This window comes from Lathyrus oleraceus, chromosome 5 (assembly GCF_024323335.1).
Source record: "Lathyrus oleraceus cultivar Zhongwan6 chromosome 5, CAAS_Psat_ZW6_1.0, whole genome shotgun sequence".
NCBI classification, from domain to species: Eukaryota; Viridiplantae; Streptophyta; class Magnoliopsida; order Fabales; family Fabaceae; genus Lathyrus; species Lathyrus oleraceus.
The window spans coordinates 612493134-612503204 of record NC_066583.1 but is presented as its reverse complement, the minus strand read 5'-3'; positions in this window follow the sequence as shown (position 1 = coordinate 612503204).

Genomic DNA, 10071 nt, shown 5'->3' with positions numbered 1-10071 from the left:
TTGTTTGCTGAATTTTTGATACCACAATGTAGCTTGTGTAATGGAGAATCAGAGCTTCAAGGTTTGATGGCTTGATTCTCCTCCATCTCTATTTAATTCCAGATTATGTGCTTAGGTTTCTTGACTTTAATGCTCCATTTTTCAGAATCGATTAACTTTTAGTTAGAATAGATGGGAGATTAGGATATAGGAGGTTGAGAGGAGTAGGAAAATGGTGTTTTTTTCTTGATTCCGGCTAACTCAGTCGCCTCCGACGTAGTGGTGTCAGAGCTCCGGTGGTGGATTCTTTTGACATAAAGATTGGAATTTGATGTGTAGAGAAGACAAAGTTATGTTGCTGAAATTTTCAATATTCCCCTTTCCAATTTTGTTGGGCTTAGGCCATTAAGCCCAATAATTTTCTTTCCACACCCATGTTTTACTAGATGCTATCCATGCTGAATCCATTAACATTTCTTTGTGGTTGAGCTTTTTTTGTTGGGCCCAAAGCCTCTATTTCCAGATTCTGCACCCCTGGCCCATAATGAATTTATTTATTGTTTTGCTCTTTTTTTTCTTCCTTTTTTATTCTTTTTTCTTGCAATTTAACTCATGTTTTAATTGATGATTGTGGTTTCGATTGTTTAGCATGATTAGCAAATATTAGGAAAAATCCCTTTATGTTAATATTCATTTAGGAGTTTAATTAGATTTAGTCATTTAGGATTTTATTGTTTAGGTATTAATTCATCTTTTAACCATAAAAATGTCTAGAAAATAATATTCAATTAACATTTAATTTTGCCATTTTTAATTCAATTAACATGAATGCTTAATTAGGATTAAATTGGTTTGTTTACATTGTGATACCATGAATCATACTAACTCTATATTAATACCATATACCATATTCATGTATTGTTTGATGTTAATTCCAATTTTAATGATGTTATACTTTTGATTGTGGTTATTATATTTAAATTTAATGTAATATGCTTGTATGTCCATTATTCTCACCATGATCTCTATATCATTACATCATTTTGTCATGTCACATTTCATTTTATTTAGTTGTTTTAGCATTTTAATTCCACTTTAGTCCATTCATTAATGCATACTAACTCAATTTGGTTCATGTTTGTGTTCACATGTGACTTTGAGCTTCAAGTACCATCTAAGTTATCCATTGCCTTTAACCCATTCAGTTGACCTGAGTTGTGTGAGAGTACCATGCCACTTGTATGTTTTAGGCATAATACATGGTTTGTATTTGTCTAATTCATTTTCATTTCCCCTTTATGTTGTAATAGTTTCATCCCCGCATTGTGGGTCAAATGTCCCCTCACCCCATGAAAGTGTAATAGTTTAGGTTTATTTCTATTATTAATTTATCATGCATGCTAACTAAAAAGATAAAACCAAATGATAAAAACAAAGCATTTCAAAAGAAACAAAAGGTACTTGATCCAACGTCAAGTTGTTTCCAAATAAAACTCACACCATTGCAACACAAATGCTTAATCCAACGTCAAGTATCTCCCATCCATTCCATGATCCATGATCCACATCTCTTCTCCATTATATTCTCAATCTCATTCTATATCTCTCCTCCATTCTTCACACACTCTTTTCATAATAAATTCAAAAACTTGATCCAACGTCAAGTGCCTTTTCCAAAACCTTTTCATAACAAACGAAATGAAAAAATGGGGTATACATGTTTGTACACAACATTCAAGTACTTGGGTTATCAGTCGTACCTAGCTTGAGGACCTGACACTTGACTTCTCCCTTAAAAACATATAATGATTCAAACAAGTTAGATCTAGGTGCTATGAGGGAGAAAATGGTAGTTAGGATACCATTGTCCTCTCGACTCCCCAGTATTCTAATTGTTTGTCGTACTTCATCAAGGGTCAGATACTTATCTCCCTTTAAGTTCCAATTATTAGACTTGCCAAACTTTTTCACAATTAAAATCTCTTTTTTGATGAAAAAGAGTTGTTAGGATACCATTATCCTCTCAACTCCCGAGTTTTTCACTGTTGATTGTATCTAGCCAAGGGTCTGATGCTTGTCTCCGACTAAAATCAACCCCAACAAATAAAATCATCTTTTTCCTCGGTTCACCTCTTCAAACCTTTCAAAAAGGATGTGTTACTTCCGTTCTACCGTGAACGGCGCTTAAGCCTCCATGTGTGAGCAAGTAATGTTTAACTGCTAGAGTGTGATCCAAGCGCATCCTCATTATCATAAACAAGCAAATACTTCCTTCTCCGATGACAGAGTATACAAGCAAGTGAACAATAGCTCACGAACGTTAATATTGTTCAGTAAAAACAACCAAACACATACCTCATTTGTGAGCGGAACTACGAAGCTCTGACTTCCTCATTGCACGTATGAGGATACGTAGGAACAAGGGTCCAAATCCTTGGCGAGCACACTAACTTAAAACTTATTATTTCCCTCATCTTATCCTTATTCACCTCATTCCACCGATAGCAAGCAACATTCAGATAAACAACATCCATATACATTGATACAAGCATGTGGTTCCATCGAGTATGATGGATATGAGGGATGTTAATACCTTCCCTTTGCATAACCGACTTCCGAATCTGCTCTTAGTTGCGAGACCATTCTCATTTGGGGTTTTATCGCTATTTTCCCTTTCCTTTGGAATAAATAAAATCAGGTGGTGACTCTGTATTTTTTGCAGCGCGACATGAAGCGGTCCAAGCTAGAGCGCACCAAGTCTTCTCTAAAAGTGGGTATATTGTCTCACAATCAGTGAATTTATCGCTCAAATAACAGTAAAGGTGGCAAGAAACACAAGAAAGTGGGGGTTTGAATTAGGTTTCTAAAAACAAAAGCTTTTTCAAAACCAAGTCAATAAAGCAACAACACGAACAAGAAAAATAAAATAGTTATTTTTATATTGGTGCACTGTTAACGATACTACCTCCAGTCCACCCTACCAAGGTGATTTCACCTTTTCAATAAGGACTTAATCGACTATAATGAAAACCTGATTACAGACACTACAAAGACAAATTGTCTTTGTCTTCTTGAGTATATCTGACTAAAACCTAGTCACTCAAGGAAACCACTCAATCAACTTTGAGATTTACATGTTGTACCAATTGAAGCAAATTTGACTTCCTCGAGGGAGGATGTCTCTTGAAAGATACTCTAGTCTGTTTACCAGCCATGCAATGAGAACACTTCTCAAAATCTGCATTATTTAATCCAGGAATAACATCATTTTTTGCCAAAACATTTAACCCCTTTGCACTAATATGACTAAGTCTTCGCTGCCACAAAGATGCTTCCATGTCGATAGCATTCTCACTGTCCCTAGCAACCGAAGCTTTTGTCCAATACAATTTATAAAGCTTTTCCTCTCTAGCCACAACCAACCAAGTTACCTTTATTGAGTTTCCATTTTCCTGAACCAAAGTGGTTGTCATAGCCACAATCTTCAAGCATATGCACACAGATCAAATTAAAGCGGCCATTTGGAGCATGTTTGACACCTCTAAGCAACAATTGCATTCCCGTGTTGGTTTACAAGCAAACATCATCAACACTAATTATATTAGATACACCATCACTACCCATCTTCAACACTCCAAAATCACCAGAAGTATAAGATGTGGAGAAATCCTTCCTTGGTGTAACATGTGTAAGAACAAAAATTGTTCTACAACAGATTCCAAGATTTTGATGATAACAAAGGATGAAACCGAAAATGGCACTCTAACGAAAAGTTTCTAAGTGTGCAGGACTCTAAACAAAAGAAAGGAATCTGATTGCGTTATCAAATACAGAATCATATCAGATACAAATCACCAGAAGATCAGAAGCATCTGAAGCAGAAACACGCTCAAGAAGTTCTAACTCTGAGCAAAACAGCAGAATATCAGAAGCATCTGAAGAAGGAGTACACTCTAGAAGTTCTGACTCTGAACAACGGTATGTCAATTCCAGAAGCTCTCAACGTCATCTGAAGACATCATCAGAACTCTAAAAGATTAACATCAGAAGCTGCGAATCAACATAGCAAGATTCCAAGATTCCCAGAGTCACGTAGACTGATAATGGATTTCCTAATTCAGAAAGAGTAACGTCTACTTCAAATTTAAATAGAAAGTATCTATTTTTGGAAAGAAGTTATTCAGGGAGACAAAGTTGTTTTGGCAAGAAACAACAGAAATTATGGCATTAATTCCTATTCAAGACAAATTATCTGCCATCATTTTCAACGGCCTTTTCACTCCTATATAAAGGACAGCAAACAACCTTGAGAGGCGCGCAAGTATACACTGAAACATTCTCTCTCTCTCTCTCTCAATCATTCACGAGTTTTTGCTCATACGTGAAACATTCTATTTGCTATCACAATTGTAATATTTGCTTTATCCTAGAAGCACTTTAGATTACAAACCTTATTTTATCTAAGTTGTTTTATTTCCTCAAGTGACTCTGCGCAGTCTGTATACTTGAGAGGACTAAGAGATCCCTCTCTTAGACGTTGGTTGTAAACTATCTTTCAAGAATAGTGGATTAAGTCCTTGTTGAAGGCGAAATCACCTTGGCCGGGTGGACTGGAGTAGCTTTGTGTTATAAGCGAACCAGTATAAATTCTTTGTGTGGTCTTATTCTGAAAAAGCGCTTATTTTCCAAAAACAATTCAAACCCCCCTTTCTTGTTTTTCTCACCTTCAATTGGTATCAGAGCCTGGTTCTGTTATTGATTTTCTAATCAAACACTTAACAGTGTAGAGAGATCCAGAACGAGAAAAACTATGGCCCACACAAATGAAAGAGACAGTTACAATGCTAAACCTCCTGTCTTTGATGGAGAGAAATTCGATTACTGGAAAGATAGAATTGAAAGTTTCTTTCTAGGCTATGATGCTGATCTCTGGGACATTGTCACAGATGGATACAAACCTCCCGTCTCAGAAAATGGAGTTGAAGTTCCTAGGAGTAAGATGTCAGATGATCAGAAGCGAGTTTTCAAAAATCATCACAAGGCCAGAACCATACTTCTCAATGCTATATCTTACAACGAGTATGAAAAGATCACCAACAGAGAAACAGCCAAAGACATACTTGACTCTCTGAGGATGACTCATGAAGGAAACTCTCAGGTCAAAGAGACAAAGGCTCTGGCGCTTATCCAGAAATATGAAGCCTTCAAAATGGAGGATGACGAAGCCATAGAGGTAATGTTCTCTAGATTCCAAACTCTTATTGCAGGTCTCAAAGTTCTAGACAAAGGGTACACAACTGCAGACCACGTCAAAAAGATAGTCAGAAGCTTGCCAAAGAAGTGGAGACCCATGGTCACTGCTCTGAAGCTGTCTAAGGATCTGAACAATATCAGTCTTGAAGAGCTTGTTAGTTCTCTCAGAAGCCATGAGATAGAACTAGAGGAAGACGGACCTCAGAAGAAGAACAAGTGTGTAGCATTAAAGTCCAGATCTGAAAGACGCAAATCTGACAGAACTAAAGCATTCCAGGCCGAGACAGAAGATGCAGATGACTCTGAACAAGAAGATTCTGATGAGGAAGAAGAATTGTCCCTCCTGACCAGAAGAGTTAAACAACTCTGGAAAAAGAGGAACAACAACTTCAGAAGACCAAGACCCAGAGGGGATCGATCAGAATCAACCTCAAAAGGTAAAACTAACAAAGATATTACTTGTTATGAATGTAAAGAAACAGGTCACTACAGGAATGAATGCCCCAAGCTAAAGAAAGACAGTTCCAGAAAAGAAAGTTTCAAGAAAAATACCTTCAGGACAAAGAAAGGATTAATGGCTACCTGGGATGATAGCGAATCTGACCCATCAGAATCTGACTCTGATGAACAGGCCAATGTGGCATTCATGGCTACCACATCCAGGAACAGTTCAGATGAAGAATCTGAAGAGGTATTTTCTGAACTCTCTCGATCTGATCTAGAATCATGCTTGTCAGAAACTCTTAGCTCATATCAGAAATTAAAACAAAAGTTTAAAACAATAAAAGGCTGTCTTGAAGCAAAATTTGAAGAATGTGGCCAACTTGAGATGACAATTCTAAAACGAGAAGATGAAATCAGATCTTTAACATTACAAAGAGATGGAGCAATTAAACATCGTTTAGAACTGGAAGAAGCGTTATCTCAAGCTCCACAGACTTCAAATACGATAATTTATAAATACGAAGAAGCCTTTCAAGAATTTCTGAAAAATGGGATAGGAAGGAGTGTTATGGCATCCATGATTTATGGAGTCAGTCAAAACAATAAAAGGGAATTGGGTATGATCCTAAGGAAGATAAAACTTCTACTAGTGACCAACACAAATCTCCTTTTTCATATCACTACACACACACAAGAACAAAAATTTGAAAATGCTAGAAAACCCAAGGTTATAAGAAACTCTGGGAAAACTAATCAGAAAGGACCCAAGAGACTCTGGGTACCAAAAGATAAGATCGTTTATGTTGCAGATATCCTATGCAGCAAAGTTCAAACACCAGTCATGGTACCTGGACTCTGGATGCTCGCGACACATGACGGGAAGAAAGTCTATGTTCCAAAGCCTGGAACTTAAAGACGCTGGATTCGTAGGCTTCGGAGGAGATCAGAAAGGAAGGATCAGAGGCTCCGGAACTATTGGTAATGGTACTCTTCCCTCTATATCTGATGTTCTTTATGTAGAAGGATTAATGCATAATCTGTTATCCATAAGTCAATTAAGTGATAACGGTTATGACGTGATCTTTAATCAAAAAACATTTAAAGCCATAAATCAAAACAATGGTTCAGTCCTATTCACAGGCAAGAGGAAAAACAATATTTATAAAATTAATCTTTCTGATCTAAAAGAACAAAATGTGAAATGTCTGATGTCTGTTCACGAAGAGCAATGGGTATGGCATAAACGCTTGGGCCACATTAGCATGAGAAAACTATCTCAGCTAAATAAACTCGAGTTAGTCAGAGGCCTACCTAAACTGAAGTTTTCTTCAGATGCTCTATGTGAAGCATGTCAGAAAGGAAAATTTTCAAAAACATCTTTCAAAAAGAAAACTATTGTTACTACCTCTAAGCCTCTGGAACTTCTCCACATTGACTTATTTGGTCATGTGAAAACAACATCAGTCAATGGAAAGAAGTATGGACTAGTCATTGTTGATGATTTCAGTCGCTGGACATGGGTGAAATTCCTAAAACACAAGAGTGAGTCTCACTCTGTATTCACTAGTTTCTGCTCCAAAGTGCAAAAAGAGTTTGACTCTAAAATCATCAGAGTCAGAAGTGATCATGGTGGGGAATTCGAAAATAAATCCTTTGAGGAATTATTTGACTCTAATGGAATATCCCATGATTTCTCCTGCCCTAGAACTCCACAACAAAATGGAGTTGTAGAGAGGAAGAATAGGACACTCCAAGAGATGGCCAGAACTATGATCAACGAAACTAATGTGGCTAAGCACTTTTGGGCAGAAGCTGTAAATACAGCGTGTTACATTCAGAATAGAATCTCAATAAGACCTATTCTGGAAAAGACCCCCTATGAACTGTGTAGAGGAAGAAAACCAAACATTTCATATTTTCATCCATTTGGATGTTCTTGCTTTATTTTAAACACTAAAGAACATCTGAACAAGTTTGATTCCAAAGCACAGAAAGGTGTTATGTTAGGATACTCAGAACGCTCCAAAGGCTACAGAGTATACAATACAGAAACCAAAATTGTGGAAGAGTCAATTCATGTTAGATTTGACGATAAGCTTGACCCTGAAAAGTCAAAGCTAGTTGAAAATTTTGCAGATTTAGAAATCACTCTTGCAGGATCTGATAAAACTCCAGAAGCAACTGCCACTCAGAACTCTGAGGAAATCAATTCCCCAGTAATCCCAAAGAAAGCTAAAAGTCGTATCAACGTATCTGAAGATATGATTCTGGGCAACAAAGACGAACCTGTCAGAACCAGATCTACCTTCAGGACCTCTGAAGAGACTCCTCTGGGACTAGTGTCTCTGATCGAGCCTACGTCCTGTGATGAAGCACTTCAAGATAACGACTAGGTTTCAGCTATGCAAGAAGAGTTAGATCAATTCACAAAGAATGATGTCTGGGATCTTGTTCCCAAGCCCAGAAGCACTCACGTTATTGGAACCAGATGGGTATTCAGAAACAAGCTGAATGAGAAAGGAGAAGTCGTCAGAAACAAAGCTCGACTGGTAGCTCAAGGTTACAGTCAACAAGAAGGTATTGACTACAATGAAACCTTTGCTCCAGTCGCAAGGTTAGAATCTATTCGTCTTCTTGTATCTTTTGCTATTAATCATTCTATTAAATTATATCAAATGGATGTCAAGAGCGCATTCCTTAATGGTTATATATCAGAAGAAGTGTATGTCAACCAAACCCCAGGTTTTGAAAATCCAAATTTTCCAGAACATGTTTTTAAACTTAAAAAATCTTTATATGGACTTAAACAAGCTCCCAGAGCTTGGTATGAACGTTTAAGTAATTTTCTTCTGGAACACAATTTTATCAGAGGGAAAGTTGACTCCACACTCTTCTGTAAGAACCTTAACAATGATCTCATGATATGTCAGATATATGTTGATGATATTATTTTTGGTTCTGCTAACGCCTCTATTTGTCAAGAATTCTCTGAGTTAATGCAGGCAGAATTTGAAATGAGTTTAATGCAAGAAATAAAGTTCTTTCTAGGAATTCAAATTAATCAAACTTCAGAAGTCACGTACATTCATCAAAGCAAATATATAAAAGACGTTCTGAAGAAATTTGACATGGCTGAATGCAACTCTGCAAAGACTCCCATGCATCCAACATGCATTCTTGAAAAGGAAGAAGTCAGTAAAAAGGTTTGTCAGAAGCTCTATCGTGGTATGATAGGCTCCCTACTCTATCTGACTGCTACTCGACCTGATATTCTCTTTAGTGTCTGTCTATGTGCCAGATTCCAATCAGATCCTAGAGAAACTCACTTAATAGCAGTTAAGAGAATTTTCAAGTATCTGAAAGGAACTCCTAACCTGGGCCTGATGTATGAGAAAACATCAGAGTATAGACTTTCGGGTTACTGTGATGCAGATTACGCAGGAGATAGACTGGAACGAAAAAGCACGTCTGGAAACTGCCAGCTCTTAGGAAACAATCTGATATCCTGGGCCAGCAAAAGACAGTCAACTATCGCTCTATCAACTGCAGAAGCAAAATACATCTCAGCATCATTGTGCACAACTCAGATGCTCTGGATGAAGAATCAGTTAGAAGATCTGCAAATCTTCGAGAGTAACATTCCTATCTTCTGTGATAATACTGCTGCTATTTGTCTAAGTAAGAATCCCATTTTACACTCTAGAGCTAAACACATTGAAATAAAACATCATTTTATCAGAGACTATGTTCAGAAAGGGATAGTAACATTGAAGTTCATTGATACAGATCATCAATGGGCAGATATATTTACTAAGCCTTTAGCTAAAGATAGATTTCTCTTTATCTTAGAAAATCTGAACATTCAAAATTGCCCTGAATAAATTGTGCCTCTAAAGATGTAAAATGAGACTCTGACATAAACAAATAAGTTTCTGCTTCTGACTCTGATACTTCTACCAAGTTAAGAAGATATCTAAGTTAGAAATCTCCAGGAACCAATTCTTTGGTATTCCTGAAGATCAGATACATCAAACCACGTGGAGCACTTAGCGTCTAACCTTGGAACTTCTAGACAGTTGTCCAGAAGAAATTCAAAGGGCAGACGTTTGAGATCTCCTCGAGCAGTGTGCATACTGTTGGGATTAGACATTCATTAATGAGCCACAATCATTTCTCCCTCTAAGCGTGCTAACTTGATTTTTGTGCTAACGCTGTTTTATGTGTCGTTTTGCATGCGTTTTTGTTTTGGGTATTTAAACACTCCCCTCACACTTCACACACTTTTCACTCTCACTCACCTTCTCAAACCAGTTCTCTGAAGCATTTCTGCAAGCAGTTCATCTTCATCTTCTTCTTCATAAACAATGGATGCTCAACAACAATCAGTTTTTAACT